Source organism: Anopheles cruzii, chromosome 3 (genome assembly GCF_943734635.1).
Source record: "Anopheles cruzii chromosome 3, idAnoCruzAS_RS32_06, whole genome shotgun sequence".
NCBI lineage: Eukaryota > Metazoa > Arthropoda > Insecta > Diptera > Culicidae > Anopheles > Anopheles cruzii.
The window spans coordinates 36,870,988-36,898,975 of NC_069145.1; the positions used below are offsets into that span (position 1 = coordinate 36,870,988).

The 27,988-nt window shown below is 48.4% G+C and overlaps 1 protein-coding gene and 1 pseudogene across 1 annotated transcript in view; one reads left to right on the plus strand and one right to left on the minus strand.

Annotated features, from left to right (window-relative positions):
* The first annotated feature begins 211 nt into the window (after nucleotides 1-211).
* On the plus strand, nucleotides 212-26,123 carry LOC128270330 (uncharacterized; annotated as a pseudogene).
* Nucleotides 22,835-27,988, minus strand: part of LOC128271817 (uncharacterized) — an 88,692-nt gene continuing 83,538 nt past the window's right edge. The window contains exon 6 of the mRNA XM_053009471.1: nucleotides 22,835-25,276. The gene's annotated coding sequence lies outside the window, so the exon portion shown is untranslated. The remainder of the gene's footprint in view (nucleotides 25,277-27,988) is intronic.

Consider the following 27,988-nt stretch of genomic DNA (forward strand, 5'->3'; position numbering starts at 1 on the left):
GCATATTTTTAATGGACAATAACGAAGAGCTTTCGACGGTATCTAAAAACTAAAAGTCAGATAATCCAGCAGAGATTTTTTCTAATCGATTCTTCATAGATATTAAAGCATTGGTTTAAAAGTATCGGCGGGATTGTAACTGAGCTCGTAAAGATGGTATTAGAGAACGAGAACTAGGGTGGCTAGGACAGCGGGACCACCTCGATGTCCGATGTCCTCGAGCACGGTCCTCTCGGTGCGCCTTCCTCTCAGCAACGTCCGCAACGTTGTGACTCGCAAGCTGTCGAGCACGATCGGTTGGAAGCATCCGGCGCTCCCCTCGCAGGACATCATCACGCAGGGCAAGTACCTGTGCGGCCAGTAAATCCGTTGTCGACTGAAGCGGTCCGGCGTGTTCAGCCGGAAGCTGGGTCTCCAGTGGATTCGCAGCATCGTCGGAACGCCTTCGATATACGACGTCCGCGAGGTTTTTCTAGCGGTGCTCAGCGTACGTTACAGCACCCTGTTCCCGTCACCCGATGGATGTGTCCTTCCACACTTCCTTCCAGCGGTGCCACCGGAATCGCGCTCCAACTGACGCGCTTCGGTCCCGGCAAGCTGAAAACGCCGGAAACAGCTACGGTGCTGCTGAGCGCGATCGCACGCGACCTCTTCAAGGTGGACATCACGAGGGGCAAGGTAGAGTTCCTGTTTGCCATCGCCGGTGGCCTCTCGGTCGACTGCAGCCGCCAGGGCCACTCGGACTATCTGCCAAAGCTGGTGAAGGGCGTAGCGGACGTGATCGAGAACGTGAACGTACTTGGTGCGGCCACCGCAGGACGAGATCACCTTTACGGGCCGCTGCCTGGGTGGAGCCAGCTGTGTGATAAGGCTGTTCATTGTAGTGTTTCTCCTTAAGACCCTCGGCCTGTACCCTATGACCCTGAAAAAAAATTCCAAACATTTTCTCTTAAAACCGCAAAAGCCGTCGTTTAAATTTTCTTTATTACCTGGAATTGGAAGGAAATTGGCAACCGAAAGAAATGGGTGAGGAAAGTAAGGTAAGACTCGTAGCAATGCACGCAAGAAAATCAGTTTCCGTCGAAAGCTTCAAGGAAAACATTTGGGAAAATGCTACTCACTAAATGCTAAAATAGTAAGCAATTTATTAATTGACTGTCCAATAGAAAATGTGTTGTGTTTTATCAGGACAACGGAAGCCCACACACGTCTGTAGTGATTCGCCAGAAATTCAGGGAACTTGGTTTGGAAGATTGAATGCATCCACCATAGAGTCCGAAGCGATTAACTACCTTTATTGCAAAACTTCCTGAGTCATAGGAAATTCGGATCTTTAAAAGATTGTGAAAAATGTTTCGAATTTCTAATGTAACGCGGTAAATTAAAAGCTATCGTGAGAAGAAAATAAGGTCCGCCATAAAGATTAATGTTTCAAAATTTAAAGGGTTTCCTTTTTTGGCATGACAAAGGCATAATGACCGACGAAAAGATTGTTTCATGCTTTAGCAATTGCCAACCAACTAACGACCAGAACAAACATCCGGAATCCTTCGCTAAAAACAATAAAAACAAATAATGAATTAATCGATATAATGCAACAAAGTCCGCGGCGAACAAGCAACAATCGACCAGTGGCTCCAAAATTTCGCGAAATTAAATTCACCGTAAACATTCCTGTCGCCCCAACTTTTACCCATCGACGTCGTGCGACGAATAACTTGACCGAATCCTTAAATTCCGGCCCATGCTGCACGGAAGCGGAAGAAACTAAAATTGTAATGAAATAAGATTAAATATTTGGCCCTTTTCGCTGCCACTGGACCGATGCCGGTGGCAACTTGTCTTGTTTTGGCAGTTTGGTCCCTTGGGCTTTGTGCTTTCTTGATCCACTGCTCCGCGCCCTGCAATCCCACGGGGCACCCCGGGATGGTTCACCCTACATTGTGCGAATGTGCGGCGCATAAACGGACACCGGACCGAGTGTCCTTCCAGCTGTTTGTCCTTTTCATGTTGCCCTTTTTTTTCTGCGTCCCTAATTGCCAACCAACCGGCCGTCGGAAGGTGCATAACTTTTGTTTTGTGAAAGTTTTTCAATTCTCCGTCCGACGACGTCGACTCAACTCGAATTGGCTCAGTGGAGCAGACTTCAAATGCAAGTTGCAAACCGGCCTCACCCGGCGGCGGCCCGTTGTCTGAAGGTGTGGCCCCCGTCGTTTGTGGCGCATTAAACGTCCCAAAGCCACCCAAAAACTGCCCGGAGCACGGAGCACGGAGCACGGAGCGGGCAGCATTACAAAATTAGTTGAACTTTAGTCGTAAAACGCGCGGCCAGTGATACCGTGTGGCGTGGCGGCGGGCAGAACCGTTGCATTCTGTAAGCCGTAAACACCTCAACCGACCGGAGCGGAGCGAACTTTATCATTAACGTCTGGCGGCGGGGCCATAAATTCACGTTCATTATACGTACGGTTTCGCATATAGATATTGCATTTACGGCGGTGGCGGTACCGTGCACACTGCCAAAGCTCCGGCTCTAGACAATCCCATTTCCACTCCGGGGCCGTTTGTGACAGATCCATCAGCGAGCCCGGTTGCCGGTGCTTTTCCTCGCCGCTGCGGAAAACCTCCACGCGGCAGCCATAAATGACACGCGGAACGAAACCGATCCCGAAACCCTGGGCAATCGTTCGCCAAACCCATCAAAACCCAGCATTTTAATGGCAAAAAGTTTAAGTTTTCCGCCAACCAGGCGAAACCGGGGTTCTACTTCCCGGCTCTCTGCACTGGTCTTGGCACAAAGAAAAGAAAATATAATTCATTTCCTGCGAACGGGCGGGCAACAAATGCACCAACACGACGATAACGGCCACTGATACCAGACCAACAAGCACCAGAAGACGACGACGACGGCGACGACGCAAAGGCGGAAGCCTTCGAAGCCTTGGCCAGATCCGTTAAGCGGATGGGATTTTTATGGCCCCCGTTCGGCAGCTCTAAAAACTCCACCCGGATGCACTCTGCTGCATCGTGCCAGGTCCCTCCCACGAGACGTTGCGCACGTGCACACATACATACGTACATAGATTTCGGGCTGAGTGATTCCTGAATTCATATTTTAAATATATATTTTAGGTATAAAGTAAACTTTTACGACGCCATTTCGGAAAACAAAATAATAATATTTTTAATATGCACCCAGTTCGCTCTCGTCCGACTGACTGACTGCCTGACTGCCTGCCTGACGGACGCACGCTAACGAGCGGGTTTGGGGATCGCAGGATCTTTATTAGCCTGCCAGGGGGACCTCTCTCTCTCTGGGGCTCATTTCGTCCGGGGTTTCGTGTGTTCGGTTTTTATTTCCGCATCGATTCACTGGCCACATTTGCGCACTCGAAGGGAGCCGATGGCACTAACTCCGGACGACGCCCGGTGCTACCGTCCCCGGCGCTGTTTGCTGAAGCTTTTCCAACGCGCGCCTCACTGCACTTGCCGCGCATCAAAGAGGGGCCCATTTCTTGCTTTCGGAGGTAGGGGTGCCAGCGCGGGGTGGCCCAACACGAACTTTTGGACGCCACTTCGGACTGCTGCAACTGCAAAAACATTGCCGCGCTGCCACATATTCCGTGGGGTTATGAAAAATCGGCCATCCGGCCATGTTTGCGGCCGCCGCCACCCGTTTGCGGCATGCAAACACGGAACGGACCTCGGGAGGTCCCGGGGCTGCGGTCATCAAATCCCATCATTAAAGGCCGCCTCATCATCATCGTCGTCGCTGTGTGGCAGGGCGGCCACGGTAAATATGTTTTTGTGTGTGACGGCCCGGCAAGGATTTGTCCGATGTTGCGACGACTTAAAAGAGCGATGATTTTAATTTGGTTTTCCTGGCCACCGCCGCCACAACCGCCGTCCGCACCGACCCAGCCACAGGCTTTGGACGTGACTTTTTGGGAGTCGAATCTGGGACCGGGACCCGTCACCCGGCCCGGTGGCCGGTGACCGTGGACCCCGGTGATGGCTTCACCACCGGACGAGTCGCTCCAGTCCGCAGAAATCAAATACAAATTAATTTACGGTGACTTTTATTGCTTCGCATGGCCGGCTGGCCGCGCGGGATTGTCCGAAATCTTCGTTCCCCCCTCTTAAAAACCCGAAATGATATATCGTTTTTGGTTGACCATTTCGCCGCCGCCAGACTGCGTTGTCCGTGTGTTGTTTTCTTTCCGAACCGAAAACACCTTCCATCACAAGTGGCGTAGAAAAACGGCGACCTCCGGGGTCCTCCGAGATCGACGTCGCGGCGTCGCCATAAAATGCTCCGGTTGATCCGTCCGGCGCTACAATGTTGCGGCGAATGTTAAATTTCTAATAACTTTAAATTCGGTTAAGCAATAAAAATATGGATTGATTTTTATAACCACGCGCGCCCGCTTTGTGGTGGTTTCTGCACTCTCTGCGCGCCCAAAGATGGGAGCAGTTGTTTCCCCTTAAACGCATGAAGTCCTCGAGACGAGACGTTGGTTGATAAGTTCTGCTTCACGCAGCGGGCTCGCGGTTTAACGTCGGCGACGGTGGACGGTTCGGTTCGGTTCGGTGGAATCCTAATAAATCGTTTAATTTGGTAAAATTTTAATGTCTTCGTCGAAGGGTCATTAAATGAGATGTTAATACAATGTTGTGGGGCGCGAACCATACATTCGGAGCTCCCACTCGCTTTCGTTGCATAGTTTCCCATCAGTCAAAATTGGTCCGTTAGGGCTTATGGGGCAAACTGAGTTAATATGTTTTAAATTCATAAATCTGCCTCCATATTGAGTTTGGTTTAAGCAGAATTAAGAATGTCAGCCTAGCATATAATGGTCGAATGGTGTGAAAGATCTGACATTTAAAACAATCTTTTGGTTTCTTCATATCCCTAGGCGAAAACGATCTGGTCTTTCGTTCACACCGGTGAATGTTTTGTATAAAACATCGCAACTATTACAAGGCCATTGGAAAACATTTGCGAGGTGTACCGTTCTGAATCGATACAGCAACCGATTAACACCCTATTGTAGCCCTTCATAGACCAAGTCGATAGACAACCCAAGTTCAGTTAAGATTTGCTTGCATACATTTTTCATTATTTCTTTTTTAACCTTTTACTTTAAACGGTTTAGTCAATGAGCATGTTTAGAGCACACTGGAAAGAAAAGAGGCATTTTGAAGAGATAACTAGTAGCGCTCTTAGAGTGTTAGGATTTGTATTACGAATGTCTAAAGAATTCACAGATGTCAGGTGCCTGAAGACCAATTCTTGAGCATGTTTGTGTGGTGTGGCACCCTCAGGCTCAATGCTGGGGTGAAGCTATCGAGTCAGTGCAGAGAAGATTTACAAGAGTTGCCTTAGCTAGGACGTGTTGGTACTCTTTCAATAATTTTCCTAGTTACAATGCACGGTGTCTTTCGCTTGGTATTCATCCTCTTAATCATAAGCGTTTGACATCTTGTACTCTCTTTATGTTCAAACTGTTAACGGTTAAAATTAGTTCTCCCATTGTGCTCGCGAAGGTCAACATTTATGCACCCGAGCGGGTCATTCGTGGACATGCCACACATGAGTTGGATGTCTTCTCAAATCATTCCTCCTCTCGGATTGACACGCTTAACAACATCGCTAGAACTTATGAGCGTGCATCACCGATACTGAACTTCAACATGTCCGTAAACCAGTGCCAAAATAGTATTTATTTGTTTTCCTTTCGACGCGCACTGTTTTGTTCTTCATTACATAATGCCTGATTGCTCTCACTATTTGTTCCTCTGATCGTGTTTTATTATGTTGGGCCTAATCTTAAGTTTTTAATTCTTAAGTTTATAGTAGGCCTTGTAGTCCGTTGACGGTAAGGATGAATAAATAAATAAATAATAGAAATTCTAAACATTGTTTTGGCGTTTTGAATTGTTGCCTTGAGGATATGAATGAAACAAACTTGTTGAGCTGCATTAATCCTTATGCTCTATCATAAATGCTCTTCTTCTTTGCTTTATGATAAACTTGAATGCATCGCCCTTGATTGAAGAGGATCGATCGGATAGTGTTATTGCTTGAGTATGAAACGAAGCTGCAACTAAGTCGCAGAGGTTTCAGTTTAAAGAGACGAATGAGGATTAACGTTATTAAAATCCCAAAACAACATTATGATTGCGATGCATCACTTTTAGCAGACACAAACAGGACCCCTTTTGACCCGCAGCAACCCCTTGGGGGGGATGGAAACATCCCGCTTACATGCCTCGGCAATAGAACCATGCCCTTCGTGCCACGCTCAATCCGAGCACCGAGCACGCTCAAAAAGGCAGTGGCCAAGAATGCACCCTTAAAGGGTAGTCCTTGAAATTGTAACCGGCAACATGATTGGCGGGGCCGGGTGGGTGCGTGTGCGACAGAGTGCGGCTTTTCCGGGATTGCCGGGCCCGGACCTCGGGGTTGTTGGCACTGTCAACAGTCTTCAGAGCGCGCCGACGGTTTCGGTTACCAGCCCGTGGTGGTGAAGTAGCGCTAGGTGTCAGAGCTATTTGCCGACCCGGGGCCGGCCAGCTACGTGCCGATTTGCTTTGAACATTAGCCCTAGCCCAAGCGCTATGATGGCGCTCCGATTTCAAAAGCTCTCGACACACGCACACCGGACACTGGGCGCAACTGTTTGCGCCCCTTGCGCCAGCTAATACGTAGATTTAATCAAAACCATACTTATTGAAATGATCAATCAAAATCCACCCTCAGGAGTCGCTCTTGCTCTCTCTCTCTTTCTCGCATGCCCTGCACCGACCGCGGCACATACGAGTCCTTGCGAGTGCACCCTCTCGTTTGCAACCTCATTATTGCACCGTTATAATGCGATTTAATCCCGCCCTCCCGGGTTTGCCGGGCGTTGGGCGTTGGTTTAGCGGTGCGCTGCAGTGGCCCTCTTGATGATGAGCACTCGACGGCGCGTCGGAGCACGGCAAACACGAGCCGGTGCCGAAAGCCGGCCAAAAGCGCATCCGAGCACAGCGTGTCGTGTTATGTGTGGGGGTCCGGAGTAAACACCGGCGCGGAGATGCGGTGGACAAGATTCTCGAAACAAATGTTTGAAATCAAATCAAACAAACAAATTTACATACTCTTGAGTGAGTGCCTCCCGGCTCCCGGCAAATGTCCTGTGGGATCGTCCCGTGGGTTGGCTCCCGTGTGGGGCGTGCGATTTTGTGCACTTTTTGAGCCGCCGTAGCAGCGCTGCTACGGGAGGATGTGTCAGGACACCGTGCGGCCGATGGGATGAAGGTATTAAGTGCTAGCCAAACATTATATGGGTGTGAAGCAAACAGCTCGCTCGGTTTGTAACCGCACTCCGACGCTCCACTTCGCTCCGGCCACGGTGGGGTTGGCACACACTTCGTTGCGCGAATTCGGGGCCTACGATGAGAGCTGCTTCCTAACGCCTCTGCACCTCTGCGGAGCTGCGGGACACACACGGAATACAATTTGCTTCTTTCGATTTGCGTCCGCAAGATTTCGGATCTGGCGAACTTCAAACGGCATAACAATGTACGCACCTGAGGGAGGGACGAGAGTGGGCCTCCCTCATCGCCGTGTAGGGATCGCTGGTAATTGCTTACGAATTAAACGCAATTACGAGGCACCAGGCAGACACCGGCAGCATTGCGCATCGAAGGGGTGGCATCACTGCGGGCCAGGTAGAGGATGCGTCCGAGGAGGCTCCCGAGGCTGGGAAAAAGCCGGGATCTTCGGGCCGACTCGCCCCGAAAAACACGGACCCGGACACCGCGCCGTTCATTGAAAGCAAAAGTGGTCCCTGCCGACGATGGCCGGGACGACGGACGCCCCAATCGGATCGGATCTCTTCGGGGTGGCTTCGTGCAAATGCAAAATTAAAGAAATCAGGTGACGGATAGGTTGATTGTGGCGTAATTGTTGCTACACATTGCACTTGGCCACGGTTCGAACGGTGGGACTAGTTGCTAGGAGTTGGCCATAATCCTAGGGTTGAAAAGTAAAATTATCAAAACACTTGGCTTGAAATTGCAGGAGATTAAAATAATTTATTTTCGATGGTTTTAAGTAATCGTAAACCGGTACCGACTTTAACCGAAGGCTGTAGGCTATCGAATGTTATGTTGTTTGTTTAATTTGTAGTTCAGTGAACGAAGAAGAACGAACGAAGGTTCAAAATTATTATACAAAAGCAGTCGATTATTATTAGAAGAACGGACAGAGCCGTGTTAAGCACCAACTTAAAGGGTTCGGACTAATGTCTTTCGCATAAACAGGGATGAATTAATGCAACTCAGACGAATGATCTACGGACGTGTCATATTTACTATTATGGCAAAAAAAGTTAAGAGAATTTGCTTAAACCTCCTTATTTATCTTCTTAACTCGTTTTTGAGCGTTTTTGGCACCAATCGACATTTCACTTTTCTGAGGCCCAAATGGTCACTGGTTTCCGTTGATCCCTTCGATATTTCAACACCCCCCGCAAGATCTTGGTCTGTCAATCGACGATTTTGGAGCACCAATTTTTATTTCATTGACGTCTCGCTCATCAGTCGTTGTTCCTCTCTTTTTGAACATTTTGTACCACTTATAAACTCTTGCGTTCGATAGAGCTTGCTCTCCGAAGGCCTTCTGCAATATGTTCAACCTTTTCGGTAGCAGTCATTTCATTCCTCACTTAAAATTGATTAGAACTGCGTTGTTTAATAGCTTTAGTTACTGCTTACAAAAGGACCCGATAGCTTACTGTTTACAAAAGGACCCGTAAGGTTTTCTTGAAGGTTTATAGTAGGTTGTTTTTTAATCCTAGAAGAACGGACCAAGCCGTATTTATTAGACAAATGTTACCCTTATTGAATGTGACTATTGAGCCACCTCTAGCATGGGTCCTGGCTCGTGACCAAAATCAGTCACCGAATACGTCCACCGTGCGGTCTGCATCAGAACCTCTTGATCGGAGATACCTTCGCCAGAAGTGCATCGAGAACCACCGTTTATCCATCTGATGTGCTCCAAATTGTGCATTTCGTGACAGTCGCATCGAAAGGCACTCTTTAATCAGGGTCTTGCAGATCTTTAATCTCTTCGCCAGCAACTCGCGACGACCTCGCCTGTGCAAGCGCAATTGTCCTGCGCGCCTCCCCGGGAGAGGATACTTTGAAGGAAGGAAGGTGCGCTTAAGCGTTCACTTTCGGTTTGCTTTTTTTTTGTTTTTCTTCTTCTGTTTCGTTCCTATCTCTTATTCCGTTTGTCGTCACTTCGTCGTCTCGGCCCAAGTCCGGTGCTCCAAGGCCTCAATGTTTACTTTCGATTGTTCGACGCCCGGCAAGAACCCGAACCGGCCAAGGAGTGGCTCGTCTGCTCTCGCCAGGGGTCCAGGGGCTTCCTGAGGAAGCCGTAGTCGTAATTTCGCGCACTTCCCTCGTGGCGACGGCGGTGCGGTGGTGGTTCGCGTTTGCAATCACAATCCGTGGGGCTTGCGTGAGAGGGTGGAAAATAATGCCGCAACCACCGGCGCTGCCTGCCTGGCTGGCTGGAGCTGAAATTATTCATTGCGTCCGGCGGCGTTGGTAGCGGCGAGAACTGGCGACGGTGCGGCCGCCGCCACGGCCGTCGAAATGCAAATGGCTTAAAATGTATCTACATTAGAATTAGACATTATTATGCTGTCATGTCACAGGGTGCGGATGATTATTTTCCTTTCTACAACTGACCTCGCGCGGACACGACCGCACGAAGTAACGACCGCGACACGGCCGCGGACCACCGTTCGCAGGACGGTGTGTCGGTGTTGAAATTGGACGAATGGGAAGATCCCTTCGATCCCGTTCGGTCCACGTGAACTACGCGGACCACTACGGGCCTGGTCGGGTATTAGACAGGTCGGGCGTTGCAATTACGCGAACTTGTGCGCCATCGAGCGGCAGGAACAGCAAAGGGGGACCGGCGCGGGGGGGGAAGAGCCGATAGGCCGCCACACGGTATTACAGATTTCGACGGGATTAGGCGTTCGTCCATATGCCGCCGCCGCCGTTCCGGATGTCTGCTGGCTGGAGCGATGCTTGTTTGGCATTTGCCAGCCGCAACGGGGTGCAACGGCGATTAGCGATAGGCTCTCCACGGCCACGGCCGTCATTTGCACGGATCAAAAAATAGAAACAAACCCCGAGAGGAGCACCGGGGAGCCAAAAGCCAAAAGTGGGCACGCCCGGGCCAGTGATTGCTGTGGCTAAATAATAAACCCTTGATATTCGACGACTGTCGACACCGTGAGACACTTTACATGCCTTCGAATAACGCGCAGATGGCCGTTCTCACAAACGATCCGCCGTTTCGAGCTGCGTCTGATCTTTTCCCGTGTGGCTCAATTCGCCTGACAAAAGCTTACCGTGTCCAATGTGGCGGCTGTTCCGACAGACGCGAATGACAACCAGACGCCAGACAGAGGGCCGGCCGACAGAATTAAGACAGCGAACATCAAAATCACACCTGCATGTGTCAGGACGCGCCCCAGGTCCCCGCCAGCCCGTGGGCTCCCGCGGAGCTGGAAGTATGTCATAAATCACCGAACGCTTTTGTTGCGGTCCTCCGGGGGGCCGGTTCTTCGTTCGTACGCCTGAGACCGACTCCGAGATGACACGTTTTCACTTTCTAGTCTCGCGACCGCGACGATCCAGCATTATTAAAAACGTCGGCGTCGATTTGCATAAAAAAAACGCGCTAAGCTCCCCTCGCGCGAAGGAATGCAACATCGATCGGCCGACCGATCGGTGGACGCAAGACGAATGCTAATTTGATTTCGATTATTGAAAGTTAATTTATGCTTGCCGTCCTTGTCGCTCGTCCGAGAGAACGATCAGGCTGTTCTCGGGTAGGGTAAATCGATCATCTGTCATCGATCGACCGCACTTATGCCTTTTTTCGTTCTTGGAACCGCCAAAGTCAATAACCTTGTGGGAGGGTTATGCAAACGCCGGTTCGACGAACAGACAACAAAGCGAAAAGGACAAGCCATGTTAGTTTTTGGATTATTAATTTAACAAAACTACACGACACGACATGATGGGTGCCAAATTCGCATGCTAATCGGTGGTAAATGTAAATCCGATGACTTACCATGAAGGATCGCAATGCTTTCACGAGAACAATATCATTATGTCCTTTGAGAAATACCGTTTTTGTCAGGCTTCTGGGGTTGTCTTTTTAATATACGATTTATATGGATGTGATGTCCGATTTTGGAGCTTCGAGACTGAAGGAAGAACATATTCTTGAAATATCAAATGGGTGCTATGGATGTCACAATGAAACTGTGGCCGAAACTCAGAGCAAGTTCCGAAAATCAATCCCCCATTCACAATCTTGGCAACGTTGGATTTTTTATTATTATTACCAAGTTGGATTATTTTTTCTTGCCCATCCTGTCTCAATTAGAGTAATAATTGTTAAGCTTTTATTTGAATCATATTTTCGCTAAATTGTCAACACTGACTTCAGACTTAGATGTCCTCAATGCTGCTTTGTTGCACTGCTTCTAACGAATCATGGTGACTCTTCAGCCTCACTGTCTATGTTACGTTTATCAGCGATAGGAATTTTTCTTTCAACTCAAGAAGGTTTTTTTTACTACAGTTGAATACACTACTAGACTAGGGCAGTTAGACCACTTAAAATCCAGATTAAATCCAGGTGTACAAGTACGTTGACAAGTACTATCAAATGTTCTAACAGGATATCTGAATGCAGATCTCTTCAACATTTAGCCTTCAAGTAACTATTGACAACCTTTGGAGATCGTTTTCATAATGAGGCTATTTCACGATTTGACTTCCCAACACTATGGTACGCTTCAATTTCACCTTTTTCGCCTTCTCCTAATTAATTTCCACGACCCATTTATGTTCAAAATGGCCAATTGACTACAGGAAATATGCGAGACTACTGAGATCAAAAAACACAGTTACTTGACAATTCAACTACTGTAGAACTGGACTAGGACTGACTTTTACAAGCGAGGTAATCTTTTTGAAACAGCCGTTTTATCGTTTTTTGGTTCCCTAAGTCAAAATGATGTTTATTTCGGAAAACCAAACAATGGATATTATTTCATTTGCAAAACTTTTTGATTCCTCATCTCAGTCTGAAAAAAAAACGGGTTAGCTTAGCTTAGTCTCAGTCTTAAAAAAAAATCGGGTGAGGCTATCATTATGAAAAGCAGTGTAGTAACGCTACTGCCACCTCATTTCAGCAGTAGATTTTTTGTTCAATTCGTGTAAAAATTCGGGTCATCTAAGCGATCCAAGAGTTCTAAGAATAAGTGACAGACAAGCAGAAAGATTAATGAACGTCGCATAAAAAGCTCACAGCAGTTGGTCATATATTTTTGTAGTAATTCAATTTCGTCGACCATTCACCCAAAAGCGTCAGTTGATTGCAACGAAAATGCGAACAGCAAACAGCAACCTTGACCACGTGACCATTCTACGTTCGATTCTGGTCGAACTTTAAATTCAGCGGCAAAAGCATAGGTCCTCCTGATGCATCCAGCATCCGGTCGAGGGCTGGGTTTTTATTCTAACCATCAAACGGTGCCATTTGGAAGTGCAACGGCTACCAGTGCCGCCGGAGGCATGTTTGTAACAGCACATGCAATTTGTATGTAAAACTGATAATACAATTTTTCACTTTTCCCTTTGAATAGGAAATCGCGCCCGAGAGGGAGAGACAGAGAGAAAAAACTGCAATTCAATTGCAATGCAACGCCCCAAGAAGAAAGGAAAAATGTTGTTTTGGAAAAAAACGGGGCGCCCAAATAAAACAAAACCACAGTCACAAACACAAACGCGGGCGCGAGGATGACGAGGTGCGCGGACCGCCGGAAAAAGGACATCGCTCGGACGAGTGACACAGTTTGCAGCGTCGTGGAGCGCGCGTGGTAAGAGCTACGTGCCCGTGTGAATATGGATCCAATCAAACATTTATAAATTATTAATTTATTCAATTTTCCGTTTCCATGAATCAGTCCAGGCTGGCAAGCGCCGGTGACATTGGCCTCAAACCCACAACGCCCGTGTGTGTGTGCCGTCGGCTCGGTTAAGGCCGCCGGGCAGGATCCGTTGTTTATGTAAATGGAAGTCTCTGGGGAGAGACGTCAGCGCATTCGTAAATACGTCCGGTGAGCCGGCTACTTCCTGTGGACCGTGGTCCTGGTCCTGCTGGCCACGGCCTGGTAGGGATCTGCTGCTGCCACGGAAGCTGAGTACGCACTCTGCCCGATTGGAACGGATTGTGTGTGGTGCTCGAATCTTACGAACGCAGCGATTGTTTTCGGGACGGGCGAGTGCATCCCACTGCACGGATGCAGCCTTCAGATTCTGGTCTTCCGAACCGCAAACAGGCCACCGATTTGGCACTGGTCCAAAAATCCCACCCGGGGAAGGGCCACTCGAAATCGAATTATTTCTTCCCCAGGCTCAGGTCACTACAATGGCCGGGGCTCACTCACGGGAATTCGGCCTAGGCTGTCGAAAGTCTCCCCACGGCTGACGGCGAATGGTTTTGAAGTTTTAATCAAATTATTCAAATCGTCAAAATGCATTTTTCCCGCCAGCGAGCCACCGTCCGAGGCAGCGAGTCCGAGGAAGAAAGGTCTCGGCGCGAAACTTATGCAGTTATTGCCCACCATTAGAGAGAGGCGGAGAGAGGGACTGGTGGTTGAAAGGACGAATGGCGTTTCTTGGGCGCATCGACGGCGCGTACAATTAGATTATGCACCGTACGCGCCTATGTTTGGAGGCATACCAGCAAATCCGGGGTCGCGGTCCCACCCCGAGTGCTCTAATGCATCTCTTTGCGCCACGGCCAATCGGCGGACGGGGTGGCCATGTTTTCCCTGCCACTTAACCCGGGGCCGGGAAAAAGGTTAAGTAAAGTTTTACGACTGCAACTCTTTTGCTTCGGCGCGTTGCTGTTTGCGCGAGTTTTATGGTGCGCTTTCAATTGGCGTGCCATCAAAGAATCGCGCTGGGGCGCCACACGTGCAGTGAAATCAATTTGCTGCGTCGATGAAGAAGTCATTTACATACTGTCCTGCATTACGAAAAGGGGGGTATAATTTAGGGCCGTCGCGTTCGCAATGTAACGCACGCCCGTTTCGGCGGGCACCATCAACCGAAGCAAGTCCAACCGAAGTATGGTTCAAACAAACCACCAGAATGGAGTGCCCGGACGAGTTTTCGATTTATTATGGCTTTCAATTAGCGGATTTTATTCGAAAATTGTGACCTAGCTACAACAACAAAAACATATGAATAAAAGTATTGTCCGCCGTTAGCATCTACTTTCTCTCATCTTTCATGTAAATAACGGATTTGGTCGACACCTGCGACATACGACATAGAACTGCTCATCTTTAGAACCGATTCAATCATATGTTTTAACGCATTCTTTTCTGTTTTTTTCCTTATGTTTTTTATCCCATTCTGGTCGTTTTATGGCCAAAGCTTGCGTCAAACGCATTAATTGATGTCGACGGCGTTGTCCATCAATGATTTCATTAGGTTTTGAGAGCTCATAGTACAACACACCTTTCGTATCCCACCATATGCACAGCAAAACCGTTGCAAAGTGCTTTAGTTGCGAATATTTCGCTTTGGTTGCGATGGACCTGGTACACCAGGCCTTTTTGAGTTTAGTTTTCTCGTAATAAATCCACTTTTCATCGCCAATGTCGATTCGGTGTAAAAAAACCTTTTTTCTGCCGTACAAGCAAAAATTCGCAAATGGTTTTCCTTTTTTCAGTCTCTTTTTTTCTTTCAATTTATATGGAACCCAAAAAGACAATTTTCTAATCATTCCCATGGCACTCAGGCGTTTGGAAACTGTCGTGTGGGCAACTCCTTACATTTTTGCAAGCTCTTTTTGCGCCTGAAATGCATCCTGTTCGAGCAATGCGGTCAATTCCTCATCATCAAACTTTTTTGGCTGTCCGGGTCGCTCTCAGTCCTGCAAGCCAAAGTGAATCATAAACATTCATTAAAATATAATGACTTTTGGTAACACTTTTCGTCATATTGAAGTAATGAAGCAGTACTCTCCGCAAAAACACTTTATCAGGAACAAAACTGGACATTTTCAGATGCTTAAAAAGGTGTTGTTTACACTTTAACCAAAAAAACCTATACTGCGTTAGATGCGTAATGAGACTAGCTGTCAAACACATATTTCATGAAAAAAATATTGTTATATTTAGTGAGTAATACCATTTATTGTAAAACCGCATGAACTAATGCAAAGTCCTAATAGATTAGTGACGCCCAACATCTGCAGCACCAAGATCCTTCCAGTTCTGAGCTTCTGAGTGGCGGCGAAACTTATCTCGCCGATACATTGTTTTCCCATTTTCGCCAAAGCTTAACGGTTATGCGTATTTTATTTTTGAGCAATAATACCAACGATACCTGTCCCCATCGTGGGTACCGCCGCGGAGTGGTCGTAAAGTTTACGTCGTTTGCTCGCTAGCCGCCGCACAGTAATTACACCGCCATCTCCACCGGGCGGACCGGGGAGTCGCATAATGAGTGGCAACAAATATTACAATTATTAATGGAGAAAAAAGTTGGGGCGTCTGGAGAAACGGTATGTTTTATAAGTTCTGCCACCGTTCCTGTCGTTGGCCGGTTGGTCGGATTTAGCACCAAACACCTGTTCCGGTGCCCAGTGGTGAAGTCGGGTAGGGTTGAAGATTCCTTTGCGATAGTGTCGCCCGGTTCCTGGCGATGGTCGCATTTATTATTATTTAAATTAGCCCAATAAAAGTGAGCAAATAACTGAGACGTGGCTTGACCACCGGAGATGGGCTTTCGTTGTACTTCGCAAGAAGTGCCATGGTTCTACCTTGCCCAAGAGTCCTCGAGTGCGACTCGAGTTGCGGTGGATAATAAAAATTCTGCCGTCGCCATTTCCCGGACGACTCAACGGCCGTCGGCCGACAAGTTTTATTGGCAATTTCAGACCGTTGCTGGCTGTCTCCTTCGGGGGGGACTCCTTCGTGTCGGTGACGATGCGCCGAAAGGCGGCACATTTTTTAGCCAGGGCTGATTATCATTCAATTAAGTGTCTGTATGTCTGGATGGTTGATTGATTTCTTGTGCGGTCTTAGTTTTGCGCTTTCGCGGCACTGAAGTTGAGCGCAAGTCGGTTACAATGTACACAGGCAACGATACTCCGATACGCCCGGAACCGGAACCGGCACACCGTTTGCCAGCAGCAAAAGCAATACCCGAACCGGACGGTAAACAAACAAACCACAATCCTAACACCGTCACGCCGCATTTCTTGATGCGCCAACATGTTTTCGGCGGGCAAATGGCTGGGTGGGTGGTAGCATCCAGCAACCGCCAATCCGCTAATCCGCTTAAAGGCTTCGAGTGTTTGGCGACGGCCACCGAAATCCCACCGAAAGCCTTACCCAAATCCTCTGCTCGCCTAACTTCTCGCTCGGTGTCGCTACAAAAGAAGTCAACAAATCGGCGGCTAAGCGGCCAGACTCGGACCCCGATGCGGGGCCTGGGGGCGAGTAGGTATGGAAAAACAATTCAATCGGAATCGGTTTGTCCGGAGCGAGCCTGTAACGGAGGGACAAACTGACGACGACGACGCTCGCGCTGGGTATCCTTTTTGGTGGATGGATAAAAATTGATACGACGGATAAATCCTTTTTTGCCGATCGTCACTTCACACCCGCTTCACACCCGTTTGTGGTGCGGTTTACTCGGGCAGATCCTTGTCGTCGGTTGGTCCACACACGCGACAACACACCACAAGGCATCGGTCAGGCGTTGGCAATGTAAGCGCACCGGGCGGGCGATGATGCTGATTCGGGTCAGACAGTGGGTCCGAAGTTGCGTCAACTATGGACAAAATTTAACGGCAACGAATCACAATGATGAAGCGGAAAGAAAGTTCCATAAGAGAGGTTTCAAGAACACCTTAATCGTTCAGCAAAAGAAATATTGCAAACTTTAGCAAGAAGGGACTTTTTCTTTTATCTACTATCTACTAAGCTCATCGCCTTGACGATTGGATTACGATCCATAAATATGTCCAAAACAACAAAAGTAAGTGAGGAGTCCATAAATTGGGGAATTTGGTACTTGTTTCCTGTGTCCTACATTCAACGCTAGACGATGTAGTGCAGTGCACATTGGATTCATTTACTCGCCAAATTATTTATAGTTCACTGCTTAACTAGTATTATTTTATTACATGATTGGTTACATAAGAGTACAAAGATATTCCTCATTAGGATTGCAGCTATTTAATAAGGCAGGCCTGGTAGTTAGCGTTGACAGCGACCTAATCTCCGTGGCCGATCTAGTTAACATAGGCGTTTGCCAAAGTTATTTATCGAAAAAGGTTCCAAAAATGTGAAGCACATCAATGGGCAACCCAGTGTGCGGCCCGACAATCGTCAGCGACGGATTGAGCGTGCCCACTGGAGCCCAGATATGCGCCCGCAACCCACAAAGGATCCGTTGATTATGTTCCGCCGGTTCCGGGCCGGCGAACCGCACGACGGCAGCAGCGCCCAGCATCCGGTCCGGCCGCACCGCGTACCGTTCATAAACAATTGAAGTATAATTATTTGGATTGGATTTAGTTAGTACTACATTTTGTGGCCAGCGTCGGGTTTTGTTTGGCGCGTTGTTTTTTACTCGCGCTCGCGCTCGGCTTCCGTTCGCGTTCTCGTGTGTGCTGTGTGTGCTCGCTTTACAGCTCCGGCTTGTTCCCCATCGGCATATGAGCACCATCTGTCACGGCGGCCACCGCCGGTGTTCCGTTCCGGTTCCGCTCCGAAGTCCGCTGCAGGGGCCAGGAGTGGAGCCAGATTTCACCGCACACACCGCCCCGTGGGGGGATGGGAATGGATTTTCAATCTACCCAGTCCTGCACTGGCCCTGACAGGATGGCCACCATCCCCCGTCGAGTCGAGTGGAAGTAAGTGGATCGTTTTTTCCGCCCGGCCCGATTTTTTTTTCGGTTTCTGTTCACGCTTCTCTCTCGTGCATTCAATTTTCCGCGCACACCAACACGCGGCGGCAACGGCAACTGCAACATTGGAAACAAACGGCATCGGGCGCGCGCGGCCGGATGCGTTAGACCGTCTGCACCGAGAGTAGCCCCGCGGGAGAGGAAAAAAACACGAAACAACGCCGGCGAAAATGGCATCCACATCCGGATCTGGAGAGCACCCGGGGCGTACCCCGGGTCGGGAATAGGAAACGCGGGTTTTTTGCGTGCTCCCCGTGCATTTTTTGTCCCACTTTGTGTGACAGGAGCATATGTCCTGTGGGTTGGTAGGCTGGGACCTCCCGGGGCTGGGACAAGGGCCGCTTTGGCCGGCGGCAGGATGCAACCGGTTCGCGCGCGCTGCAGTAACCGAAACCCGCGGGTGCATAAATTGTAGACGTAGATTGTTTATCGCGTACGAGTGACGAGTGACAATGACAATCACAACATAATTACGGCCACACGGTCCCCCGGCGCTCGACCACCCGCCCCACACGGTCCCCACGGTGCCGGGCATTCGGTGCGAATAATTAAACACAAATATTGGAACCGTTTAAGAGTAAGAGAGGCGAGCGAGCGCCACGCGAAGAACAGCACCGGAACCGGGAGGGGCAGGCGCGGTTCGATTTTTCGGGAATCCGCCGATGGATCCAGACACCGCCGCCGCAGCCGCCGCCTGTCGAATGTGGTTCACTTTGACGGCAGCACCGGTTTTCGACACCTTTTGCCTACACATTCGGCATTCGGCAACTGATGTTGGATCGGCACGAGTTATGCTTTGTTTCAGTTTTTACCCCAAGCGGGTTGAATTGAGCTGTGTCCTGTAAATCGTCCTCCACTAGAGGCGCCCTGCGCCCTGTGTGTTTTTATCCCCCTCTTGCGGTACATTTTAACCCTCGGGGGCCGGTTGGCGGGTTTTTGTGCCAACCGCGACGGGCCTCGATCCGTCCCGGACAATCGGAGAATCGGATTATCCTTGCAGTCCTGCAAGCCACAGCGACTGCCTGCGTGTGTGTGTGTGTGTTAGTGCGATGCGGCTTTGTCGCAGTGGAGTAATTATAAAACAATTTAAGGCAAACTCTACGCGAGGGCCACTACAAAATGAAACACAAATATTGTAATCTATTTTTAGCCCCACGCGCCCCATACTCGTCCTGTTTCGGTTGGGGGTGTGGCGGGTGACAGGCACCAAAGTAGACCAAAGATGACGAACTGTGGCAAGCGGCAGCGACAGTGGGTACAACGGGAGCTGCTGCAAATGCATCGCATCGGGGATCGGCAGCCGTGTTATTGAAGAATTTGAATAAAATCGATCGAAATATGATACACCGTAAGCGTTTTGTGGCGGGCTGGAGCGGTGGCCAACCCGAGGGGGGGGCGGAAACTGAGCCGGCCATCGATGAAACTTAATAGCAGCATTAATTTCGCCCCCATTTGCGCCTTGTTCTCTGATTAGCTCCTCGTTCGTGAGGTTTTGATGTTTGATCTCGGCGAGCCCGGGCCCGGCACGCAGCCTGGCGCTGAGCATCGGTCGCGGCGGCCGCTTTCCGAGTGATGGGTCAAATGGGAGTAGGAGCGAAACAGGGAGAGCATGTTGGAACTAGTTTCTGCCAACCTGAGTGAGATTAAAATTTGGCGAGCAGAATAGCAAAATTGCCACGCATAATTGTTAGTCTCAATATTTTTATATGCTTTTATCGCAAAAACAGTTTTAGTGTTATCTAACTTACCTTTTATGTGGCTCAGTTTGAGACTAAGCCTTGAGCCTGGGGAACGTTTCGAAAGAAATTTGTTCAGAAAGAATATGCAAAGTACCATTGAACTTTGGCGGGATAATAAAAAGGACTCGTCGAGTTGTGGGTTGATTTTGGGAGCATAGTAGTATGTAAAGTCTAAAGTATTTAGGATTTTTTGCTCCTTTTTCGTTTTGTGTTTTTGAATTTGGATGTCGAAGCTTTCTCAAACATACATAGAGTAGCTAGCGAAACAAAGTTCATTATCCGAACATTTGATAAATATCTGAAAATATGGGTTTTTATTCTTTCGGTATCGCATTTATAAGATTTTTATTATTAGTTGAAGGTTCTTAGAGAAAAATTAGCACGATTAAATTACATTTCGATTTAGTTTCGTAGAATTGTACAGTTATGTGCGAAACAAACTTCTCCGTTTGAAGCATGCAGTTTTCGGGGTTTCGGTACAAATATCAAGGAAGTGCAAAATAAAGAGCAGCCGACATAATTAACAAGGTTTTTTGAAGTTGTAGGTCGTGTTCATCGCATTAAAGCTGGTGAACAGATAAACACAGTTTAATGCGAGACATGTTTTAAAGCTTCCTTTTTGATGTATCATTTCGCAAGCTTACCAAAACTTGGTGAAATAAATTATCATTCCTGTAGTTAAACCTTTTATTAGTCAGAAAAACCACCCTGCAACAGGATAATGCAACAATCCACAAGACACAAGGAGTCATGCTTCGAGAGTTTTTCGACCACCACGATGTTCGATCGATGGTTTTAGCTGAATTTTGATTGAATTTGATCTATTGTTTTGTTGAAAAAGCTTTGTTTCTTGAATAATATGAAGTAGCTCTTCTAGAGTTCTATCTCGTTTGTAGAAATAACCATAACCTATCACTTGAGAGATGATACATATTAGAATGAGAACAAAAAACATCCAATCGCTAAAAATATCCATCCAAAAAGGAAAACAGTTGTCCTTGATGCATGATGATGGTGTGATGCATTATAAATTCCTTCTAACCGGCCAAACTGTGATCAAAGAATATCTTGTGAGTGTTGTGGGTCGTTTGCGTAATTCCTGTGCGTCAGAAAGGCTGGGTTTGTGAAGAGACAATTCTTGGTCATCGCATTTCTATGATCATCGTGATCAGCCGTGGACACCGTCTAGAGTCGTTAGTAGAGATAGTGGAACGAAGAATTTGTTGAAGGTTATGTAAAAAAGGTCCAAAATAAGGATCTTGCAAGGAGTTGGGATTATTTTAAACATGTTGACATAGATTTAGAAGAATGGAGATTTTTTTTAGAACCTTTCGAGAGAAACCTTTATTTAGAAGAGAAGAGACCTTTCAAGACCGAATTCACGTCCTTAATCCGTTTCATAGTAGTTGGCGCATGAAATTCCTGCTGCAAGAAAGAACCGCATCGTCAGCCAAGTGTTTAGTGTGTTGAATTTGAATAGTTGTGAACAAATAAGACCACGAAATGAAGCGGTTCGTCTGAGGGTCCCTCATTTTTCTTTCATCGCACCACAAGACAAGAACCACAACCAGAACAGCTACCTTGAGCTACGCTATTGGTTTTATTCCATTTCATTCTACTCTCCAACTCATCGCAACGGCGAAGAACCCACTTACGATTGTCACGTTTTGGGCGGAAGATCTGCCGGAGAATACCTTACCTGGTACCGGGTCTCTGTCGGATGGGGCGATGATTCCTAATGAAATTTTCTTTGCCAAACTTTCACACACACAGAGAGAAGAGCGCGGAAGAAGCGGATAAACATGACAAACCGGGAAATAGCTGCAACAGTAGAGCATGGGTGGCAACAAGTAGCAACCCCTTGCCAGCGAAATGAGCTTCGGCAAAGTTCGGTCATGGTTCCACGGTTAGCCTCTTCCCGTGACTGGAATAATCATCTATCGCCGGCTAACCGGCCACGTCTTGCGCCTCGTACCTACCTCCGGCCTCCGTGTCCCGGTAGTTGCTCTGATGAGCGTTTATTCCTCGTTCCCGACCGACCGGGGCAATCGATTGGCGCGGCAGATCGGAGCCGGAGCGCGTCTTATCGGAACATCGCGACGTTAGAGTATCGCGTTCAGTGCGCGCACGAAATGCGCTCCATTTCCCACCTGCATGATTATGGGTTTCGGCGAGATGGACCTCATCCCGTCGGATGCTTCGTGTGGCCGGTACCGCGTGTTCCTCCGTTTCGTCGTGTCGCATTTATGGCTTTCCGTGCCGAAGACAAGGCTCCGGACTGCAGCGCACTGCAGGTTTGGATGATTACGCGGCACCGGGTACCGGCGGACGGGCCACTTGGCCAAACTAGAGAGAACTACCTATTTTCTCCTCCCGCGCACACGCGCGCGGCGATACCGATTACCGGATACCGTGCGGTTCCTCCTTGCTGCAGAAAAGTTGGTACCATTTGAAGTTTAACCCTCCGCACAGCTCAACCTTATCGGCGCAATATCGTCCTACGCTGAGCCGGGCTCCTCGAACGGTACACAATACGTACTCTGGCACCGGAAGAAACACGGTGCCCCAAACCTAATTGGAAACCGTGAGTAACTCCCGCATCTGGTAAACGAATTTCGGACCAGAGTTTGAGTTGGAAAATGAAGAGAAAGCACCAGAAAAAAAGCAATGAGGACACTCGCCTAGGAAAGCGCACAGGAGGCGGATAATTCTACGCTACCGATAGGGCCGTAATTAAACGTTGGTTTTTAATGCTGAGCCCCTGAACCCCAACCGAGCATCAACTGAAATCAACGATTTCATTAGCTGTAATTTACCACCGCCGGGTCACGCTGATAGCTGCGATCTTGTTCCTTGAGCGCAAACTGAACTCGCAACTTTCGCCGGAGGAGTAGATCTAACTCACCGCCGTTCTTCGGGCTCCTTTGCTGAAAAAGGTATGTTTCGGAAGCCCTTGAGAGCGCTACACGTGTGAGTCTCGTGTGTGTCGTGGTGTTTTTGTAATAATATTAATAATTTATTTACTTTGTTTGCATTGTTCCACTTGAATTCTGGTTTTATATTTTGCATTCTTACAGGTTTTTTATTACAGGTCAATTGGTGGACATTTTAAAACGTTATACATGGTTTTTTCTGTGTTTCGGGTGGTCGGGTGGCCTATTTCTCGTGAGGGCGTGTTTCCGGCGTAGAATTGCGGACGCTCCTGCATTTCTGGTGGCCGCCGCCTATACATGCAGACTTTTTTCTAAGGGGGCCTCTAGCTAAAGCCAGTTCTGCTATTGTGTCCTCGTGTGTGTATCTTGGCACCCGCCAACTGATATCGCCTGTCCTGTGTGCTGTGGGTGTGGGTATTAGGGGCGTTTGGTTTGATGTACATTCGCGCTGTGTTTTGTAGAACTATATATGTACAAGGTTCTTGCTTGCTTACTGTGCTGACCCCTCCATTTCTGCATCTGCTGCTTCGCCTTTGTTATAGAGCGTGGGATAGACATTTTCGCAAAGTGAGAAAGCTTTTGCTGCTGCTGGGGTTGCGTTCACCTGACATCTTTCTTTAAGGACAAGGATAGCGAGGAATTGTTCGAACGGACAAAGAGGGTGGTGGTCGGGTGGGAAAGATATTGCAAGATCCGATCTCCGATCTTTCGATTACTTCCAACAAACTGTGCTCCTGACCCCTGTATGTGTGTGTCCAGCTCTCGTAGCATTGTGGCACAAAAAGGAAAAGAAATAGATGGCTTTCCAGCTGCATGGTTTATGTTGTGATGCGTGTGAGTGACAACGCCCATCACTCGACGGCTGACGGAGATCGATCCCTGCGAGATGCCGAGGCACCCACAAGAAGGGTCGCATCGTCGCCATCGGTTCCGCTTTTGTGTATGTAGCTCATTTTTCACTATTCTCGACTATTACACACGTTCCTTCCATCATACGGCTTTTCGCGTTTGCATCTCTTTCTCCTCTGTTTTAACACCGTTTGTTGGTTACTATAGTTTCATTGGAACATTAAACCCTCTTTTAATTCATTATGATGCATGCATTTAGTTTAAAATGATGCCCTTACACGACGACAGTGGTTTACATTTAAATTCGACTTTAGCATCTGCCCTCTTGGCTGCGGTTTGTTGAGACCTCAGACAGGCCGCTACAGGTCCTCCCTCTACCTCTCTCGATGCTCTCTAGCAGCGGCTGTCGTTCCTCTTAAGCTGAAACATAACAATAAACATGCCTAACTGCTAAAAACTTAGACTACTAAAAACCAATCAAACTTAGTGAAACTCCTAAACTTGTACGATTCTCTGTGTGTGTGTGTGTGTCGGAGTGTGTGTAAGTGTGTATCCGTCGAGGAAGAAATTTAAAAAGAAAACAGAACACACACACATATGCCAAAAAGGGCCAACAGGATGTGATGGGGAGCCCAAAAAACAACAGCCCACGGCGACGGACGGGCTGACTGCTAGTTAGCCGTTATTTAACGTATCTCTCACGCGCGCTGGACGAAAACTATAAACTATTAAGCTATCAAGAACAATGCTGTACGTGTGTATCACAATTCGATTCCTACTAGCCATTTTTGCTTGTTACCGTGTTTTACTGCTTCTTTCCTTTTGCACTAACCTCACATCACGATCGATCAGTGACAATCCGAAACCATCTTCCATGGGAGATGTGTTGTAACATTGACACTAAACTTTGTTCCTTTCCCCTTTTTTCAAACATGATGGTGGGTGACACAGCTTTCTTCCTGCTCCTGTTCCGTGTCCAAAACCATCCCCTGTGCCTTAATTAGTAGCGCAAAGCCAATCAAACGGTTGAATCGGGAATCTGTTTTGAGTAGAAATTTGGTGGGACAATCGCCGGATTGCGAGAATAGCGGTCAGAGTTTGGTATCAGCTTCTGGTAGTGCTACCTCTGGAATCTCTCTACCTTTCCCTATGCGACACGGACTGCTACTACTAACTACGTCTAGCAGGGGTTCTGGTTCTCTCTCTCTCTCTCTCTTGCGTCTAAAGAAACCGTTAGCATTCAAAATCACGCATGAAATGTATTTGTTACCTTCGGTGTGTTTGCGTTGTGGCAATAGTTGTAATTTGTTTATCCTGTACACAACATTTTGTATCACAGTGTAGACCTTCGTTGCACGAACAATATTCATTAACTCTCCCGTGTCACGCGATCACGCGCCTTGTCTAGTGGTGTCGTGAATTGAAGAACGGGTAATGCGCTAACGAGCACCACCGGGGCATACGCACTGCTGCTGCTGCTGCTGCTGTAGCTGCTACCAGCCGCCGGATCCAGGGATGATGTCGCCTGTGCTGGGGGTGCGCAACCCACTAATGAAAGGCGGCGGTGGAAGCGACCCCTCCTATAAGCTGCAGGACTCGTTCGGCGGACCAAACCGACTCACTCACGGTAGCGTCTATGGGCGTACAGTAATCTTCTCTCCACATAGCTGCACGCAGGAATAGCAGAAAGAAAAGAGCCACAGAGGTGATATGAGTGATTCATTCAAGATGTTGCCTGCCAAAACACAGCGACAGACTTTTGATTTGAGGCTGAAACTGAAGAATGTTCTAATGGTTTCACTAGGTGAATTTTTACCCCCATAACTTTCGTCTCGACTCGACGGGCCCTTCTCGCTGTTATCGCACAAAACCCAAGGCCCAAAAGCCGATGGAATCACCGGGTTTTCCCCCGGGCCATTTGCGAACCAAAACAAAGGACCACCACCGCCGTACCAACTGTATTTCACATCCGATCACCCACTACTCGCAACTGGCGCGGTTGGAGCAATAAAAAAAGCAATTCTCTCAAATGGAAATCCATAAAATTATCTCTCGGAAAACTAGTAAAATTCACCAGCCCGTAATGGTGGGCGATCACCGTCGTGTGTAAAACCGGAACCGGTTCGCGGTTGGCACAGGGCGGAGGGAGGCGAGACCTCGGACGGACCTTCGCCGCCGCCATCGAAGAAAAACCTTCCACCTTCGAAAGCCAACAACATTCACACGCCAGAGCAAGACGTTTTTTTCTTCTCTTAGTTATCTGGCTTTAGAGGTGCGCACAGCAGCGCCGCACGGCGTCGCATCATCGTACTAAAATTTATCGTTCCTCCGAGACCTGCGGCGGCGGTTGGTAAAGGCTTGAGAAATCTAAACCCCATCTGCCAAATTGCCTCCGGTTATAGCTCCGGCCACCGAAACGGCGCCCGGAACCGGAAGTACACCGCGTCATCGGAGGAGGACTGCACCGTGGGCCGTAGTAATGATGAGTCTCGGCCCGGTGGGAATGGTGGGTAGAGCCGAGTGTCATTGAGGCCGCCGCCGCCGCCAGACAACTCTGTGGCGTTCCGCCGTAGACTTGTTAATGTCTTTTTCATTACACAAAGTAGCTTGTAAATTATCTGGTCCGCGAGCAGATCTGGTCCTCACTCAAGTCGTATTTTTTATTGACCGGTGGCGACGACGGCGACGGACACTCACAATGTTGCCAGCCTCCAAATCTGCTCCAAATGAAGGTCCAGACTTTGAAGCGTATCGATAGCGTTGTTCGTTGCGTTATCGAGATGCGACACACATGACTAATGCGGCCCAGGAAACGTCCCCCAGCCCGTGGGACAGTTTTGCATAAAATTTAGCTGCGCTGCGTCACCAGGCGTCTCCGCCGACCGGAGACGAAGCCCGCCGGCTCGGTGGTTGTGGCGAGTTGGCAGATATTTATGACCTCGTTTACGACCGTAGTAAAGTTGCATTTAGCGCGTCTTGTAAAGCCGCCGCCGCCGCTCTCGAGACGAGCATACTGGTCCGCGGCGTCGTTGTCGTCGCGCCGTTGTCATCATCTTTGGTCGTGAATCGATCATCAAAAGAAGGCAAAGATTGGCCGGCCGTGTGTGTGGCGATAAGCCGCGGGAACGACGCGGTGTTCCACGGCGAAGGTAAGCATCTTCTAGCCCGACCGACGGGGCACCGTGCGACTCCGGTTGGGAAGGGGGCAGCAGGACCGTAAAATAGAAAATTATTATTGCCTGGAATATATATTATTTCCTAATGTATTGGTCGACCTCGGGCGAACTAAAAGGCGTCTGGCGTGGCACCCCCAAGGAGCCCGCGATCGCGGCTCCGGATAGCATCACCCGTTTTACGATGGTCGTTAAAAACTTCGGTGCACCAAAGATGCGGTTGTTGCAACACACCAATGCCCCCCGCTTGCGGCACACGTGTGTCTGGACCGGCAAGTTCCGCCATTCTTGCATGTTTGCGCATCCGACACGCGGGTAATGCATTCGCGGACCGGGGCAGAAGTGTTACAAAATCTGGAAACGTGACGTTCGTCCGACGAGATGCTTGGCCTTCCCCAAGAGATACGACGATTTCGGGCATGGGTGCGGCCCTCTTCTAACTCGGCAAAATGATACCTCCCTGGGTGTCGGGCGTGTGTCATTTGGACTCCAGAACTGTGGAAAAGGATGAGCTCAAATGTTCACACGAGGGTTAAGGTTAGGGTCGAGGTGAAGACGCCATGTACATGATTCTCACCAGCTCGTCAGTCAGGGTTTCTGTTCGAGACATTAAACGACATTCGAAAACGTATGACTGACCGCGTGGGTAACCACGATTGATGGCTATCGCCTCGTTAATTTATCCAATAGGATCACCAGACCAAAGATTGCAATGGTTCGTAAGATGTGAATTGAGGTCGAATGTTCAAAGTCTATCGCGTAAAGTTGACCTCTGTGGTGGTCAACTATTATCAGATCCAAGTCCAACAAGATGGAACTTTAAATGACTCGTCAAAGCCATGTGATGGATCATCTAGTGTATGAGTTTTAAATTACCTGTGGCGACGTAGTAGACATCGACTAGAGATGTCACTCATCGATTAATAAAAGATATCATTCACGAACCAACCTTCAGCGTGTATAGACGCTCATTCTAACTGTGATTCCTGTACCCCTAAATACTTAAATAAATACTACGATTACTTGACTTTTAAAACGTCAAACTTCATTACGGAAATTGTAATCGTTTAGTAAAAACTTTGCCATTTACGAAATGGGACGCTATACGATTGCAGAAAATTGGGAAATATTAAAACCTTACTTCCAAAATGGTGAGTCTTGAAATCAAACTGTACGACATGTGAAAAGCTTCTTTTAATTAGGGTC